Here is a 19,500-nt window from a genome sequence, read left to right on the forward strand (position 1 = left end):
AGCAGCTAAGCCCGTGCGCCACAACTACTGAGCCTGCGCTCTAGAGCCCATGAGACACAAATACTGAAGCCTGAGCACCCTAGGGCCTGTGTGCCGCAACTACTGAGCCCGCATGCTGCACCTACTGAAGGCTGTGTGCCTAGAGCCCGTGCTCCACAACAAGAGAAGCCACCGTAATGAGAAGCCCGCGCACTGCAACAAAGAGTAGCCCCTGCTCACTGCAACTAGAGAAAGCCCGCGCGCAGCAGCAAAGACCCAACACAGCCAAAAATAAACAAACAAATAAAGAAAAAATAAAGAAAAATAAAGAAATATTTGCGTGTCATGGCTAGATGCTGGAAATACTGAAAGAGCTCTGGAGTAGTTATCAGGAGGCCTGGCTTCCAGGCTTGGCTCTTCCACTAACCAGTGGTGTGAACTTGGGCAAACTGACATGCCTCTCTGGGCTTCTTGTTTCTCACGTGTTATATGGGTTAATCAGCTGCTTGCCCATCCTCACAGGATTTCTGTGAAGCTAAAACAAGAGAACAACTGTGCTTTACAAATGACAATGCAGTGTAAAGATGCAAGGGATTACTGTTGTTGCACTGACCTAGATCCAAACAGGCCAGAGCTCCGGGTTCCCTGCCCTGGTGATAAATAATGGCGTGAAAGACTTTATTCACTCTCATCTACCATATCAGGACTCATTCCCTGGAAGGGACTTGGGAAGTGGGAAAACAGAGCCTGTCCTCGGGTTGCTTCCAACTCCACGTGCTAGCTCTTTGGAGTATTGTGCCAGGAGTCGGGAGCTTGGGCTCTGGACCCCACCCTACTGTAAACAAGCTGTGTGCCCCACGAGACTCTTCACCTCTCTGTGCCTTGGCTGGCTGTAAAACTCTGATGCCACATCATCAGCTTGAATGCAGGGAGTTGGATCAGCTCTGGGATCTGGGGATGGAGGGAAGTGGAAAAATATGCCTACTAATTGCCAGGTCCTTTCCACATCATCTGTCTCCTTTCGTTCATTCAGCCCCGATTGTGCCAAGCTGTGTGCCAGAGGCTGGGACCAGCTGTAACAATCAAGACAGACCTGGCTTTCTGGGGATTCTGGTGAAGCAGGAGAGACAAGCATAAAGCAAATGTTCACACAAATGTAGAATGAACACTGTGGGAAAGGATAAGAAGGGACATGACTATTGGGAGGACCATACCAGCCTATTGTGGAGTTGAACTTGACAGATAACAAGAAGATGGCCAGCTTTCTGGGGACAAAGGGAACATGCCAAGGGAATAAGTGTGAAGGCCCTTAGGTTGAAAGGAGCATGGCATGGGCCAGAGATGGAGGGAGACAGCGAGTACGACCAAGGAGTTGTGAGCATGGGGCGGACCGTTGCTTGCGTGGTTGTGCAGCAGCTGGGCACGTGCAGGCTCAGCGGCCATGGCTCACGGGCCCAGGCACTCTGTGGCATGTGGGATCCTCCCGGACTGGGGCACGAACCTGTGTCCCCTGCATCGGCAGGCGGACTCCCAACCACTGCGCCACCAGGGAAGCCCCGGCCAAGCCCTTTCTTACAGGTCATGGTCAGAAGCAGAGGTCTTGATCCAATCTTGGAATATGAGCTCCACTGATCTAGGTTTTCAGGATACAATTAGAATTTCTTGTTCTCTGGACAATCTGACTGATCACAGTCAACAAATTCAATAAACATTCACTGTCCTCTGCCCTAGAAAAACAGGACAAAAACACAGACTTTGTCCCTGTCCCTCGGGTTGCCTCCTCTCCCTGGGGAGAGGGCAGCAGGTGGGCACTTTATTAAATAACTGTAAAGCAAGAGAGACCGAGATGAGTGCCACAAAAGAGGTGCAAGGGCTAAGGTTCAATGACCAGAGCTGACAGGCACAGAAACTTGTCACGTTAATGGCCACATCTTTGAAACGCTTGTCACACCCATTAGGAGGGTTTCCAGGAAAAAATATAATTTCAGCTGAGCCTTGGAAAATGATAGGACTTTATTTTTAATATTTTTGTTCAAATTTAAAAATAATATACGCTCCTTAAAGAAAATTTGGGAAATGCACAAATGAGTGAAAAAGATAATTATAACCACGCTTAATCCGGAGAAACCACCATAAACATTTTAGTGAGTAACCGTCAAGGCTTCTTACCTACGTTTAACAACGTTGAAATCGTCGTGTAGATATAATTTGGCAGCAGTCTCTTTTTTTCATTTCATGTGTCGCCTTTTCCCATGTCATTAAATATTCTTCAAAAACATGTTATGGAATGGCTGTTCAGTATTTGAGTCTTTGGATTTGTGAAACCACTTCACTATCATAGGATATTTTGGTAGTTTCCAAATTTGTTGCTACTATGAATAATGCTTGAGTGAGCATCCTCGTATGTGAAACCTGTGACAGCACCTGGTTATTCCCTTAGGCAGATCCTGAGGAATAGAATTCCTGGAGAAAAAGGGTGTGAACATTGCTCTGGCTTTGGAATCCTACGGACCATCACGCTCCCACCAGTAACACAGGCGCTCTCCGATCTCACTGCACACTTGCCAACAGTATTTTCTGATTTAAATCCTCACCATTTTGATGGGTGCGGGGAGGGGAGCAGTGCTCTCTTGTTGCTTAAGATGAGCCTGACCTTAGCCAGCAGAAGAGGGGGTGCCTGGGGAGGTGGGGAAAGACACAGAACAGTTTGAGGAAAGTCCTGGCAGGGCTCTTCTCCAAGCAGCTCTTTGGAAGTGTCTGGAATGTTTCAGAGAATCCTACAAAGGCTGCTTCACTGTAACTCCTCCTCTGCTGTCTGGGGCCCCTGAAATTAGGATACTTTCACCCAGAGGACGGGCGACCGCCTGAGACACTGTTTGCCCCAGGATGTACCCGGGAGGCAGCAACCCTTCTCCGCTTTGTCCACGCTGCTCCCCTACAGGACGGATTCCCCCCTCCACCAAATTTCTCCAGTGAGACAGGGAGTCTACTTTCAACCTCCATGAAAAGTAAAATATAGTAAGGTAGGAATTGGGAGTTAAAAATTCTTGGGAAATGCCTTCAAAAACAGGAATTTATATACTCCTGGAGGAGGATATATTGGTTCAACCCTTATGGAGAGCAACTTGGTAATCAAATTGTAAAGTATGAATACTCTTGAACTCAGTAATTTTAGTGTTAAGAATGTATCTGAGGAAATAAACAGATAAGAATGCAAAATCGTGTGCACAGGGATGTGTATAGAAGGAAGTACTGTTGGTATTCATGAAAACAGTATGAAAATCATCTAAGTGGGTGTCTTCTCCATGCCTGTGAAACAGAGACATCTGCGTGAGAAATTTCGTGGAAGTCTGAGGTGAGGAGAGGGCTGATACTAGCTAAGAAAAAAGCTGGAGACGGTCTGGCAGGATCTTCCAGTCAACGGCCAAGAGGAGCCCTTCCTCTCAGCATGGCACCTTAACGCGGTAGTCACACAATGCGGGAAGGGCACCAGGCCGGCTCACTTCAGTGTGTCCACAAACAGGGAAAATAAGTCATTCTACCAGAAAGTGAGAGCTCTGTGGGGCACCAGTGCCTCCTGGTGCCCCTCAAGCTGCTAACATGGCCAATAGGACAGAAGTTAGTTCATCTTGGCCTGAGACATTCCAATACAGAGAGGAATATCCCCTTATTAGACAAGTGTCATGACCCCAACCCCTACCATCATCATATGTCTTTCATGTGATTCAAAAAGATCCTGATCAGGGGACCAATTAGACTAAATGTCTTTCTTGGAAAGAGACATATTGCAAGGAATAGAAGAAAAAAAAATGTTTAATTCCAAACAACAACAAGCTTTGAGAGGACATCACTAATTCATTATAAAAAGCACGCAGTGAGTGACCACTGTGTGGTATGGTGAACAAAGCAGGCCAAGTCCCTGCCCTCATGGAGTTCATTTCTCCGGTGGGCACTAGATAACAAACAAGAAAGCAAATCACACGTGGTGGGTATGGATTGAGTCGAGTGCTGTGGAGTGGATGAACAGAGTAGGGGACTGTGAGCTGAGACCCAGTGATTGAGAGTGAGTAGCCCTGAAGGGAAGGGTGCTCCAGGCAGAGTGCATGAGTCCTGGGACACAACAGGGGCCGCTGTGGCTTCCATGCAGGGCAGGGAGACTGGTGTGGGCTGCAGGGGGAGGGGGGTCATGCAGAGTCTGATTCAATCTAAGAGCAATTGGGAACTCTTGAAGAGTTTTAAACAGCAGAACAGATGCAGTTTTGTTGCTGACACTTTCCTGTCGGGCCCCAACAAGGGTCCTCCTGCCTGATGTCATTCGAGCCAACAGAAAGAGACAAAGTTCAGAAGCAAAGGTTTTTTTAAAATTAATTAATTAATTTTTGGCTGCGTTGGGTCCTCGTTGCTGTGTGCAGGCTTTCTTTAGTTCCTGCGAGCTACTCTTGCGGTGCATGGGCCTCTCATTGCGGTGGCTTCTTTTGTTGCAGAGCACGAGCTCTAGCTCTTCAGTAGTTGTGGCTCGCGGGCTCTAGAGCGCAGTCTCAGTAGCTGTGGCGCACGGGCTTAGTTGCTCCGCGGCATGTGGGATCTTCCTGGACCAGGGTTCGAACCGGTGTCCCCTGCTGGCGGGCGGATTTTTAACCACTGCATCACCAGGGAAGCCCACAAAGTTTTATTCTTTGATCAAACAATGAAGAGGTGTGAGTCTGCGCTCTAGAGTACACGCTTCTCCGACAGGCCATCTTTATCCGGATCGCGTCAGTCCGTCAGAGGAGTTCTCGCGAGACGGGAGCAGCTGTGCTTCTGTAGTGCCATTGTGCAGTGTCTCGGCACGCGACCCGCTGCCGCCACCATCTTTTAATTTTTGGATATGTTAGGTCTTCGTTGCCCGCGGGCTTTCCTAGTTAAAGGGAGCGGGGGGCTACTCTTCATTGAGCCGTGCAGGCGGTGGCTTCTCTTGTGGAGCACAGGCTCCAGGTGTGAGGGCTTAAGTAGCTGTGGCTCGCGGGCTCTAGAACGCAGGCTCAGTAGTTCTGGCACCCGGGCCGAGTTGCTCCGCGGAATGTGGGATCTTCCCCGACCAGGGCTCAGAACCCACGTCCCCTGCATTGGCAGGCGGACTCTTAAATACTGCGCCACCTGCATTGGCCGGTAGATTCTTAACTACTGCGCTATTCTTAACTACTGAAGCCCCGCCATCTTGAATTGAGTGTGGAGCGCGGCTTCCTCACACGGCCCGGAGCTGAGGTGTCGGCGGCGCAGCCTTCCATACTAGGAGCTGTTGTCTGAAGTGCGGGGCACGAGGACTTTGCCAGCGCCCCCTCTGAGCAAGTCAAGTCAGACTAAGCACAGAGGAGAAAAAAAAAAAGGTTAGACTTTATTTTATTATCCAAATTCTATTTTTATGTTAAATAAAAATATCTCTGGCTTTACCAGAGATAATTTATGTGTTTTTGCTATTGTTGCTTTTTGGGTTTTGTTGTTTGTATTTTTAGTTTACCGGGTATTAAAAAAAATTAAGATGTAATTGATATACCATAAAAATTCACTCTTTAAAAGTATACAAGTCGGTCATTTTGATTATATCATGAGGTTGTGCAGCCATCCCCGTTGTCTATTTCCAGCATATTTTCATCACCCTAAAAAGAAACCCCGTGTCCATTCACATGACTCCCCATTTCCCACTCCTGTCAGCCCTTAGTGACCACTAACCTACTTTTTGTCCCTATGAATTTACCTGTCTGAATATTTCATAGAAATAGAATGATACACTATGTGGCCTTTCTGACTGGGTTCTTCCACTTACCATGTTTTCAAGTTCATCCATTTTGTAGCTTGTATCAGTACTTCATTCCTTTTTATGGCCAAATAATATTGCCGTGTGTGGATATACCACGTTTCTCCTTTCTTCACTGGATGGACATTTGGGTCGTTTCCACACTTGGGGAATTATGAAGAATGCTGCTATGAGCATTCATGTGCAAGTCTTTGAATGAACATGCAGTTTCTTGAGTAAATGTTCCCTGGATTGCTGCAAGCCTTTGGTTAATTTCCAGAGTTCAGAAAAAGTTGATTCTGACAATTTTTGCCAGTGTTTTCATTGCTTGTGCAGAGAGGATTTTTGGAAATCCTTACCCTGCCATTTTGCCAGTGTAACTCTGGATCACTTCATTTTAAACCCTATATTAGTATTTGATGAATCAAAATGAATTGAATTTCAAAGGTAAGTGACCCTTAGGTTTGTCTTCTAGATCATTGCTCTGGTCAGCAACATCACCTGCCTCTGTTTTTTAATTTTATATTTTTCCAATGGGCCAAATATTGAATGACATAAGGAGGCAGCTAAGCAAGTTAGACCTTTAATCAGCTTCTGGATAGGGCTTCAGGGCTGGGAACAGCGCAATTGTGTTTCTTGGAGAGATGGCCGGGTTCCCACAGTGCAAGCTGCTGGGATGGGGGATGAGCACCCTTGGCCGGTAGGAGGAGGCTGGCTTGTGTCCCTGACTGGCTGTGGGAATGTCTTCCAAGCTTCGAACTCCCAGCTTTATGATTTATCATGAGCAGGGGTCCCCAGAAGCCACCAGGGTGCTCCACCCTGGGAAGGCCGTGTGTTAACAAGTTATGGGGACACTTTTGCACATCAGAACTTCTGTAGAATTTCCTGTTCAGATAGATTGGGGGTGTTGTCCGGCAGGAGAAGGATGTATAAGTTGACCTCTCAGAGTCTGTTGTTCCTGGGGGTGGAGTATGATCACCTGGGTATGATCACTTCTCCTGGTTGTCAGGAAAGCCCATGTGGAAGATGGAGGAGCTGAGGCCAGAGCAGGGCCAGGACCATCTCAGCTGCCCCTCACCTGCTTCTAAGTCCTCCAAAAGGCTTGTCTGGAGCTCTTTGTGTTCCAGTTTCCAACTGGTTTGTCTTGTAGATGGCCCCATAGCAGGGTGGAGTTTATCCAGGATCAATATCAAGTCTTACTCTTGGAGCTAAAAATCCAGTTGCAGAATTCTGGCTCAACAGACGTAAGTGAGAGAAGGGCTCAGGTGATGGAATTGATGGAGATGAGTAGGAAGTATGAGGGGCCATCTGCAAGGGCTGAGAGGCTCTCAGGGTGCTCTAATGAAATAATGTCTAGAAGGAAGGATGTTAAATTTCTATACACTCTGGGCTGCACCAGACATTCCTGGGGTTTTGTGTCCTGGAGTATGTCTGGGGTGGAGAGGGCAGCCTGGAAACTGTATTGTGTTAGAACAAGTGAAGGATTAGGAGCTCTCTAGCTGAAGAAGGACAGATTCAAGGGACATTGCCTACAAATCTCGAATGGACTGTCCTGAGGCTGAGAAAGCCTGTCTGTGAGGCTGCCAAGGGATGAGTTGGGCCCAGTGGGGGGGAGCTTCAGGGAGGTAGCCTTCAGCTCAGCATTGGAAAGACCTCTATAACAGGCTGAGTGTCCACACAGGCAAGCATGGGCCCATGTCTATAGGTAGTGATCCCCCAGTCAGCCCCAAGGGGCCAGATCAGGAAAATTCTAATGTGTCTTGCACAACATCTGAAATAATGTTATCTTAAAAACGTGTTGAAGCTGGCCAGGTCATCATGTCTTCGGATCTAGCCCTCCTACATTCTAGGTCTCTGAAGGGATGGCCCTGCCCACCCCATCTAGCATAAACCAGAAACCAGGCATTCTACTAGACTCCTCCCCTTCTCCCACTCATGTCAATCAATTAATCAATCAATCACCAGGTCCTGACCGAGACAACCTCAGGATATGTCTTGCATCTGGCCCCCTTTCTCCATCCCACTGCTGTTGTCTTAACTCACATTTTCATTGTTTCTTGTCTTGGCCTTTGTTACAGATTCACGTCTGTTCAGCGGCAGTCTTAACTGATAGTCCTTAAATGCAGACTGATCATTTTAGCACCTTGTTTGAAATATTTGCCATCTCTCCATACTCTCAGCATAAACACCATAACATGATATTCAACCCACCTCTCTGGGCTCACTGTTCTCTCAGGTGCTTCATGCTCCAGCCACATGTCACAGCCACCCGAGCTTTGTTTATGCTGGTCTTTTTGTCTAAAGTTCTCTTTCCTGGCTTTTTTGTTGTTGTTGTTTGTTTGTTTTTAAGGTTTACAGAAAAATTGATCAGAAAGTACAGCGTTCCCACACACAGCACCCCCTCCAGTTTCCCCTATTATTTACATCTTGTGTTAATGTAATACGTTTCCTACAACTGATGAACCAATGTTGACACATTATTGTTAAGTCCATAGTTTACATTAGGGTTCACTCTTTGTGTTGTACATTTTGACAAATGCATGATGACACGTATCCACTATTAGTGTATCATACAGAAGGATTTCATTGCCCTAAAAAGCCCCTGCACGCCACCTGTGTATCCTTCCCTTTAATCCCTCACAACCATGTTTCCTGGCTTTTTATGTGTCAAAATCTATCCATCTTTTAGGGTCTTATGTAGATATTACCTCCTCCAGGAAACCTTCACTAATTCTTTCAACTGAAAATATTTACTCTCTTCTCTTAATAATCAATAGCATATATGGCACATCTTTTCTGTCCTGGATACTATATCAATCCTCTCTCTCTCTTCCATATACCAACTCTGCTGGGTAGATTTTAACTTCCAGATGAAGAAACAGAGGCTCATTTATTCAAATGACTCGCCTAAGGCCACACAACTAGCACGCATGAAGACTGAGATGTGAACCCAAGTCTGCGTCCAAACCTGCCAAGAGCCCTTTTAAGTCCTTGACCCCATTCACTGTCTGCTTTCCCCCCTGGACTGAGAACTTGAGATCAGGGGCCATTTCCAATTCACCTCTGGGTCCTTAGAACCCAGCACAAAACCTAAAACAGATCAGGGGTTTAAGGTAGATGTGAACAGATTGAAAAATATTTCGTTCTTGGGAATTCTGGTAAACTACTAGATGGAAGTTCTGAAGGAAAAAATCCAGAATCTTTGGTATGTCTGCAGGAAAAGTTGTTTGCCCCATATATTCCCTCAGACCCTCTGGGCCAAGCCTCTCGAGAGAACATTGTTAATTCTAGTGACTATGACCTGGAGTGTGTGTGCATGAGCCTGCTAGTGCGGGAGATCCCTCTCCCTCACAACTAGGACGCTCTTAAGAGGGAAATGGGCTCCTTTCATCTTAGCCTGGAGAGGGCTGGAGAGGCCCAGCCTTCCCGCCGGGCTCTGCTAGAGATGGGCCAGGTGCCAAGTGTGCTCACGTGTGTGCACTTGAACTCCAGCGCCTTTTCTTCGGAGATCACACCACCAGGTGCATAGTTCTCCTCTCCTCTAATGCAATTTATATGTCTGAACATGAACAGAGGATTTGTGAGCCTTCAAGTCTGGGGCTTTGGAAATTACCTCAGCAGGCCAGGGCTGCTGGATAGAGACCTAGGGTTTTAGGCGACTTTGGAGGAATTATTTTCAAAGGTGCTGAGGCTCCTCCTGGTGGGAGGAAGAGCCATCCCCATCCCACATCCTCCCCCAGGCCCTTCTTAGGGTCCCCTTTAAAACAAACCCAATAAGACCTGCTTTAACAATGAACACGAGGGAGCTACACAATGTGGCAGAACAAAGGCTCATTAAACAGGTCAGCTGCCTTGGAGGTGAGGGGGAAATGGGAGCAGGTCGAACTTGGGCTCCCATCCAGAATTGGGCACTCGCCGGCTGGAAATGTCAGTCAAGTTTTAAATCTTAGCTTCAGCTCCTACCTGATGAAGTTGAGAGGGTTAAATAATGTACACCAGGAGGTAGTGTCTCATATTGAAAAAGACACAGGCTTTTGTGTCCAAAAGATCTTTGTGGTCTCAGGCAAGCTATTCAACCTCTCTGAGCCTCCTTTCTGTCATATATAAATTTGGAACTAATAAAGGCTACCCTGCAGGATTGTTTTGAGGAACTAAATGAGATAGTAAGTAGGAAGTGCCCAAGGTAGTGCTGGTACCCAGTAAGGGCTCAGTGAGCACCAGCTGCTTTCTTTGTCCTTAGCATGTCAGTCACTCTCTCCTGCTCATTGCAGGGCCTCAGCTACCACCTCTGTCTTAAGGGCTCCTCACATCCCATTTCAACCCCCATCATCTCTCTTGACTGACATTCCTGAGTCTGCTGATTTCCTCCCCACTTGCAGCGATCTTATTACCTTCCATGCCTGCCTAGAAAAGGCCCTTTCTGAACCGTTTTGACCATGTCTTTTTCCTGCTTAAAAAACCTCTTACAACTCCCCTTTGCCTACACAATAAAACCTCCCTACCGCCTTCCACCTTTCCAGTCTTACTTTCTCTTCCTTTAACCAGATGTCATGCTGCTGTATCAGGTCCAATGACTGTGGCTCCTAGTTTTAAGCATTTCTTGTCCATATTTCTTGGATATCACTATTGATCTTTCTCCCTCCGAAGATGAGGATGGTTTTTGAAGTGAATTTTGAAAATGATGGTTTCTTGATATAGGTTAAGAAAGAATTCTATGGAAAAACAAAATAGCAATTTTTTTCTTTATGCTACAGAAGCCACCTGAGTTTTGCCATGGATTTATTCACTGTTTTCCTGTGAGCCAGGCATAGCTGTAGAATGATCAGAACATTTTATTTCTTTGTAATTTCTCTGTGCTGGGTTGCAGGCCTGGAAAATGATAGATGCCTAAAATTGATCAGGGTAATCGATGCTACGTGAAGTATTTACACATGATGGATGTATCATCTGCCAGATGTAAGTCTTGGCAATGGCTTGCTTGTTTATAAAACCCCTGAGACATTTGTATTAGTGACTAATGTTTGCACATGGGGCTGTTTGCAGTGTTTTAGAAATGACAATTTATTCAACATGTCCACCTTTCTCCTTTACTTCTCCATTTATCACAAGCCTTGTTGCTCTTTCCTACCTAATAAAATCAGGGTTTTCTTCAACCTTCTTTCTCCTTGACTTCTCTGATATATAGGGGTGGTTTTATTTTGCATTTCCAACTGGCCTTCCCTCTCCCCTCTCCCTCTAATTCAAAACTTACATGTTGCTGGTGTCATCTCCTGAGGCTCTGACTACCCATTACCCATTACTGCACCTATAATATAAACTCCAACACTCCTTATGTGGCATTTAGAAATCCTCCTCAATCTGGCCTTCACTGATCTTTCCAGCTGTATGTCTTACTGAGGACCCCAGCACTGGACAGGGATATTCTTGTAAGTGACAGAAACCCAGCCTGACTAGCTTATACCCACGAAGGTATTTATTGAAAGATAATGAGCCCAGCTCTGGGACTCTCAAGGACTGGAACCAGAGTCTCCAAGACTGTCAGTAACTACCATCACACCGTTTCTGCTTTCCTCTCATTTGTGCTTGCTTGTCTTGTGTGTCATTCTCTCCTGCAGATAGGTTTTGTCTACCTGGCAAGCAATAAGGCTGAACTCCTCAATGGGGAAAGTGTACCTCTTCCCCGCTGCCCTGGGGGAGGGACTCTGAGTTGCCTGGTTGAGCCTCCTGCCTCCCTGGACCAATCTCACTATCTGGGGCATGGGGAGTGATAACTGGCCCAGCCAGCATTGCTGGCCCAACTCTGTGGCCAGAAGGGCAGGGTGGGCTCCTAGAAGAAGGGAGTAGAAGAGTGTGCTGGGCACACAGAACTGTGTGGCTGCCATCCCTAGGACTAGCTACAGTGTGTGTTTCATTCAGTAATGAGCACTAGTGCTCTGTGCGAGGTTCCCAGCCCCTCCTTCACCTGAGCTCACAATCTGGTGGAGGAAATAAATACTCAACGGATCATTACAATGCAGGGTGTAGAGTGAAGCAATAGAGACAGACGCAGATTGCTGTCAGAGCACAGGTGGGAGGCCTTGAACTCAACCTGTTTCAGTCAAGGAGAATTCTTTTGGAAGAGTGACAGGAACCTGAGTCTTATAGAATAGCAGGAGAGAGTGAGGTGATGAGGGAGGGAAGGGCACTCCAGGTGAACAACAGCATGAAGGCCTGAAACAGCAGCCAGTGCCCAGAAGTGTAAGTGGTTCAGGAAGGCCAGGGCCTCGAAGTGGAGGTGTGGTGGGGGACAGGAAAGGTGGGCAGGGCTCAGAAATGCCTCACCCTTGGCCTTGGCTCCCCGCTCCCTCCCAAGTGAAATCCAACTCGCCTTCAAGACCAGACTCTAAAGCTGTCCGGTCTTTTTGAATCCGGTGGTGGTGAATCACAGCTTCCTCAGGGATTCTGCAGCGTCTCGGGCGCCTCTCTTCTGTTCTGCCTTCTTTCAGTTATTTATTTACATATCTGAGGTCCCTTACTACATCAAAAGACTCTTGAATGCAGAAACCATGCCCTAAACTTCCTTCTCTCTCACACAGCACGGCTTAGCACAGGGCCTTTTTCATTATCTAAAAAATAATTCTTGAATTGTGATCACTCGGCTAATTGGGCATTTTTCCCCCCTTGGGAGCAACTAGCAAAATGCTATGGGTTTCATGTGAGTAGAAAGAATTTTTTAAATGATCTATCAACATTTTCTCAAAATAGCCAGTGTTTTTTCTTTTGCCAAAAAAAAAGAGCTTTGGATTTTAGTGATTATAAAGTTGATATATATGCATACAGAAAATGTAGGTGGTACATAAAAGCATTAGAATAAATTTAAAACTACAGAAGATACCATCTCCCAGAGGCAACCACTGTTGACATTTCAGATAACAACCTTGCAGACATTTCTCTATAAATCCAGCTGTAATTAATATACCACTTCGTAAGAAGGTAGTACAAAATGCAACATAAGCTAGCCTTCAGAGTAATAAATTCAAAAGAATTTAACAGTTGAATAAAATCTGTTTTTTTCTGGATAATTTAAATGAGCTCTTGATGTTCTCAGGGATTAAGCAACCACTCAATATTTGCTTTGGAAAATTTTACCTACTCTTTCTCATTGAGATATAATTTACATACCATAACATTCACCCTTTTAAAGTGTATAATTCAGTGGTTTTTAGTATGATCACAGATTGTACAACTATCATCATTATCTAATTCTAGAACATTTTCATCACCCCCCAAAAAATCCTGTACCCATTAGGCAATCACTCTCCATTCATCTCTCCTGTTAGCCCCTGGCAACCACTAGTCTTTCTGTCTCTATGGATTTGCCTATTTTGGACACTTCATAGAAATGGCATCATATAATGCAGTGCATTTGGTGTCTAGCGTCTTTCCCTTAGCATTATGTGTTCAAGGTTCGTTGTATTGTAGCATGTGTCAGTAATTCAGTCCTTTTTATGGCTGAATAATATCGCATTGTATGGATATACCATATTTTGTTTATCCATTCATCAGTTGATGGACATTTGGGTTGTTTCTACTTTTTGGCTATTATGAATAATATTACAGTGAACATTCATGTAAAAGTTTTTATCTGAACATACGTTTTCACTTTTCTTGGTCATATATCTAGGAGTGGACTATGTGGGACATATGGTAATTCTCTGCAAAAGGTTTTAAGGAACTGCCTAACTATTTTCCAAAGCAGCTGTACCCTTTTATATTCCCACTAGCAATGCATAAGCGTTCCGATTTCTCCGCATCCTCGACAACACTTGTTATTGTCTGTCTTTTCTATTATGACCATCCTAGTGGGTATGAAGTAGTATTTTGCTGTGGGTTTTTTTTTTAATATAAATTTATTTATCTGTTTTTATTTTTGGCTGTGTTGGGTCTTCGTTGTTGTGCGCGGGCTTTCTCTAGTTGTGGCGAGCGGGGGCTACTCTTCGTGGCAGTGCGCTGACTTCTCATTGTCATGGCTTCTCTTGTTGCAGAGCATGGGCTCTAGGTGCGTGGGCTCAGTAGTTGTGGTGCACGGCCTTAGTTGCTACGCGGCATGTGGGATCTTCCTGGGCCAGGGATTGAACCTGTGTCCCCTGCATTGGCAGGCGGATTCTTAAACACTGCGCCACCAGGGAAGCCCTCGCTGTGGTTTTGATTTGCATTTCCCTGATGACTAATAATGTCATGTGTTTATTGGCAATTTGTATATCTTCTTTAGAGAAAAGTTTATTTCTTCAAGTCCTTTGTCCACTTTTTTGGGGGGATATTTGTCTTTTTATTGCTGAGTTTTAAAAGTTCTTTAAATATTTGGGATACTAGACCCTTATCAGATATAAGGGTTTGCAAATACTTTTTCAGATTTGCAAATATTTTTTCCCATTCTGTGGCTTATCTCTTTAGTTTCTTGATAGTGCCCTTTGAAGAGCAAACATTTTTAAGTTTGATGAAGTCCAATTTATTATTTTTCTTTCGTTGCTTGTGCTTTAGTTGTCATTCTAAGAAATCATTATCTAATACAAGGTCATGAAGATTTACACCCATGTTTTCTTGTAATTGTTTTGTAGTTTTAGCCTTTACATTTAGGTGTTTAGCCCATTTTGATTTAATTTTTGTATGTGGTATGAGAGAGGGATCCAACTTCATTCTTTTATGTATGGATATCTACTTGTTCCAGGACCATTTGTTGAAAAAACGATTTTTTCCACATTGAACTATCTTGGGGAAAATTAATTGATTATAGATATATGGGTTTATTTCTGGTCTCTCAGTTCTATTCCATTGATCTGTAAGTTTGTCCTTACACCAGATCCAAATAGTCTTGATTACTGTAACTTTGTAGTAAGTTTTAAAATCAGGAAGTGTAAACCCTCCAACATTTTTCTTATTTTTCAAGATTGTTTTGCATTTTCTGGATATCTTACATTTCCCTATGAATTTTAGGATTAGATTGTCAGTCTCTTAAAAATAAACAACCCAGCTGAGATTTTTTTTTTATAAATTTATTTATTTTATTTATTTATTTTTGGCTGTGTTGGGTCTTTGTTGCTGTGCACGGGCTTTCTCTAGTTGCATTGAGCGGGGGCTGCTCTTCCTTCCGGTGTGCGGGCTTCTCACTGCCGTGGCTTCTCGTTGCACAGCATGGGCTCTAGGCCCGCAGGCTTCAGAAGTTGTGGCTCGCAGGCTCTAGAGCACAGGCTCAGTATCTGTGGTGCACAGGCTTAGTTGCTTTGCAGCATGTGGGATCTTCCCGGACCAGGGATTGAACCCGTGTCCCCTGCATTGGAAGGAGGATTCTTAACCACTGCGCCACCAGGGAAGCTCCCTAGCTGAGATTTTGATAAGGATTGAGTCGAATAAGTAGATCAATTTGAGAAATATTTTCATCTTAACAATATTAAGTTCATGAACCTGAAATGTCTTTGTATTTTTTTCAGTTCTTAATTTCTTTCAATGATGTTTTGGAATTTCAGTATATGAGTCTTATACTTCTTTTCTTAAATTTATTTCTAAATGGTTTACTCTTTTGATGCTACTGCACATGGAATTGTTTTCTTAATTTCATTTTTGGATTCTTCATTGCTAGTGTACAGAAATACTACTGTATTTTGTATATTGATCCTGTATCCTGCAACCTTGCTGAATTTATTAGTCTAATTGTGTGTGTATGTGTATGTGTATTCCATAAGATTTTCTGTATACACAATTATGCTATCTGCAAATAGAGCTAGTTTTACTTCTTTCTTTCTAATCTGGATGTCTTTTATTTCTTTTTCTTGCCTAATTGCCCTGGCTAAAAACTCCAGTACAATGCTGTGAAGTAGTAAGAGAAGATCCTCATCTTGGGAGAAAGCTTTCATGGTTTCACCATGAAGATTTTACACCATTAAATGTAAGGTTCACCATGAAGATTTTACACCATTAAATGTAAGGTTAACTGTGGAGTTTTCACAGGTTAAGGAAGTTCTCTTCTATTCCTAGTTTCTTGAGTGCTTTTATCATGAAAGGACGTTGGAGTCAGTCAAATGCTTTCTCTGTGTCTATTGAGATGATTATTCCCCCTTTATTCTATTAGTATGGTATATCTCATTGGGTGATTTTCATATATTGAATCAACCCTGCATTCCTGGGAAAAAAGTCCCATTTGGTCCTTGTGCATAATACCTTTTTATATTTTACCTGATTCAGTTTGCTAGTATTTTGTTGAGGATTTTTGCATCTGTATTCATAAGAGATATTGGTCTCTAGGTGTTTTGTTTTGTTTTTTTTCTTATAATGTTTTTGTCTGGATATAGAAATCTTGATTGACAGTTTTTTTCTTTCAGCACTTTGACTATGTCATCCCACTGGCTATTGATGTCCATGGCTTCTTATGAAAAATTAGCTATTAACCTCATTGGGGCCCTTTTGTACATGAGTTGCTTCTCTCTTGCTGCTTTTAAGATTCCCCATTATTCTTTGGCTTCTGATATTTTGGTTATGATGTATTTATGTGTGGATCTCTTTGTGTTTATTGTATTTCAAATTTGTTGAGGTTCTTGGATGGGTAGATCCATGTTTTTTATCAAATTTGGGAAGTTTTTTATTCTATTTCTTCAAATGTTCTTTCTGCCTTTTCTCTCTCTTCTCTCCTTTTGGGACTTCCAGTATGTGAATAATGGAATGCTTGTAGTGTCCCACAGGTCTCTAAGGGTCTGTTTATTTTAAGTCACTCTTTGCAAATTTCTCTTCCTCAATTGGATAATCTCAACTGACCTAACTGCAAGCTTGCTGATTCATACTTCTGCCTGCTCAATTCTGCTACTGAGCTCCTGTAGTGAATTTTTCACTTTGGTTATAGTACTTTTCAACCTCAGAATTTCTATTTGGTTTGTCCTTGTAATTTTTACCTCTTTATTGTTATTCTCTATTTGCTGAGACATTATTCTCATACTTTTCTTTAGTTCTTTTTTTTTTTCTTTCTGGCTGCGTTGGGTCTTTGCTGCTGCCTGTGACTTTCTCTAGTTGTGGCGAGCGGGGGCTACTCTTCATTGTGGTACGCGGGCTTCTCATTGCAGTGGCTGCTCTTGTTGTGGAACATGGGCTCCAGGTGTGCAGGCTTCAATAGTTGTGGCACACGGGCTCAGTAGTTGTGGCTCATGGGCTCTAGAGCTTGGCTCAGTAGTATGGAACATGGACTTAGTTGCTCTGCAGCATGTGGGATCTTCCCAGACCAGGGATGGAACCCGTGTCCCCTGCATTGGCAGGCAGATTCTTAACAACTGCGCCACCAGGGAAGTCCCTCTTTAGTTCTTTAGACATGGTTTCTTTGAGTTCTTTGAACATAATTAAAAGAGCTAATTTAAAATATCTGGATTTCCTCAGGTACAGTTTCTATTGATTGCTTTTTCCCAGCATGTATGACACATTCTCTCTTTTACTTTGCATGTGTTATATTTTTTTGTTGCTATTGAACACTGAACATATCTAATAATACAAAAGGCAACTCTGGAGATCAGATTTTCTCCCCATCCCCAGAGTTTGTTTTTGCTATTCCCTGGAATGTGTCAGGGCATGTTTCCTGATATGCCTTCACAGATCTGATTGTTTTAGCCCTGCCCCAACTAGAGCTCTCATCTGCACTCTGACTTTCTCTTCTGAGTCTTCTAGGCTTGACATTTGGCTTGAAACTTCCCCCAACTTTGGCTTCTGTGACAAAGACTCTATTTATTCTCCCTCTATCTCTTTCTGCTCCTCTCTGACTCCTTACTGGGCTCATTGTCTTGCTTGGGGTTTACCATACTCTCACTTTTCTCTCTGTCCTCTCTACTTCCAAGTTTATCTATTCTTATTTCTTCACCTGTCTCCTCTCTGTAGCTCCTTGGTGATGGAACTGGAGCACACTAATAACAAGAGCAGGCTTTGGAGTTAGCCAGACCTGGGTTTGATATCTGGCTTGGACATTTACAAACTGGGGAACCTTGGACAAATTTATTTACAGCTCCATTCCTCAGTTTTTCATCTATCCAATAAGGATAATAATTGTGCTATCTCAAGGAGTTTTGTGAGGCTGAAAACTCTTATCACATGCCCATGATAGAGTAAGTGCTCAAAAAATTAGCCTTGGGGTTCTACCATCACTTAGAACTCAGCCTATCCCAAGCAAACTCGTAATTTCACTCCAAACAAGCCCTTCTGTCTTCTGCCCTCTCCAGCCCCCCAGTCTCCTCAGTTTGGGGGTCACCTCTAACCTGGTCTTGTTCCCTAATGATGATGACATCCTGTATGGATCCAGCATCACCAGAGCTTTTGGATGCCTGGGTTCTTGTTTTCTTTCTTCTTGGAGCATCATTCATTTAAGTCTGCTAACTTTTCTTTCAAAATATCCCTCTCCCCATCTTTTCTTTCTACCTTCACTGGCTCTGCCCTAGCTCTGCCCTCACTGAACTCTGAATGGAGTGACACTCCCTGATAGCACAGCTTTCTGTCTGCCTAACAGGAGCTAGGATTCCAGGCACCTTACTGTGGTCCCTGTGGCTATTGTCCTTTTTTTCCTGGCAAGATGGAGCCACACACTAGCCAGACAAAATATGGGAGGGGGTAAACTGTGGGATTTGGAGGCAGGAGTTCTTGATTCTAGAGAAGGCTCTACCATGGGTTTGCTAGAGAACCCAGGCAAGTCCTTCATGTTCGTTGGATCTTGGTTTCCCCATCCATGCAGTGAGGATGCAGAATTGAACTGTTTTGAATGTGCTCCTGTCAGCTCTGATGTATGCTGATTTATCACATGTGATTTCTTTCAAATACAGGGCTCATTCATGGGGCTTCTGAGATGTTCTTCCTTCTCTCTCTCCCTGCTTTGACAGACTTGTCTTTTAAGGTGAATTCTCTTTTGCCAAGTCTTACTCAGACCTCATTTCCTGTCCCTGACTCACTCCACTTGGCTTCTTCCCCTACCCTGTAGCCTAGGGTATGTATGCTGATGTATAAATTTATTCTGATTGTTGACACAGCTTCTACTTCTGTGTTCTCTTGGTCTTTCCAGAGAGTCTCTGCATCCTGTCTCTGCTATTCCATCCAGCTGCCACATTGATGGCCAGTGGGATCTTTCTAAAGCATAAATTGGAGCTTGTCACTACCCTGCTGAAAAACCTTCAGTGGCTCCCCATATCCCCAGGATAAAGTTTATTTCCTTAGCCTCCTTTTGTAGGTTCCCACACCCCTCTACAGTCTGAACTCAACTCAGTTTCTCTACTCAGTTGTTTCTAAAGGAATGGTCCCTCTATTCTTTTGCTCTCTGTTCCCTCTGCCTGGACTACACCTTTCCCCCCCACTTCTCTGTCCATTGAAATCCTACTTACCCACCAGGGCTCAGATCAGCTATCACTTTCTTGTGAAGCATTTCTTGATTTCTTCATTCAAAGCAAAACACTGTAGCTTCTGGATTCCCACAGAATGTTAACTCATTCAGCAGAGAAGAATCACTTTCTTCTTCGTATTATAACAAAGGCAAAGGCAGTGTCTGATTTGGTCGGGTGCTTGGCACATAGGTGGTGCTTAGTAAACATCTGTTGAAAAAGGGAATAACTCCTCTCTGGCTTTCTGCCTTTAGACTCGGTCCCCAACCAGGCTACTTGAGAGGCCCCCTCCAAACCACCTATCATAGACAGATCTTCCCAAAGGGCGGCTCGGTTTATCTGCTGCCAAACCCAACTCATGTTCATACACATTTAAACAGA

General features: G+C 44.1%; 1 long non-coding RNA gene across 1 annotated transcript in view; it reads left to right on the top strand.

The window, feature by feature from the left end:
- The first annotated feature begins 4,751 nt into the window (after positions 1 to 4,751).
- The window catches only part of LOC307189519, a 90,018-nt gene continuing 75,269 nt past the window's right edge, over positions 4,752 to 19,500 (top strand). Inside the window, exon 1 of the long non-coding RNA XR_013829202.1 lies at positions 4,752 to 5,345. This is a non-coding gene — a long non-coding RNA (uncharacterized lncRNA). The remainder of the gene's footprint in view (positions 5,346 to 19,500) is intronic.

The sequence above is a fragment of the Stenella coeruleoalba genome (assembly GCF_951394435.1).
Source record: "Stenella coeruleoalba genome assembly, chromosome: 7".
Classification (NCBI taxonomy): Eukaryota; Metazoa; Chordata; class Mammalia; order Artiodactyla; family Delphinidae; genus Stenella; species Stenella coeruleoalba.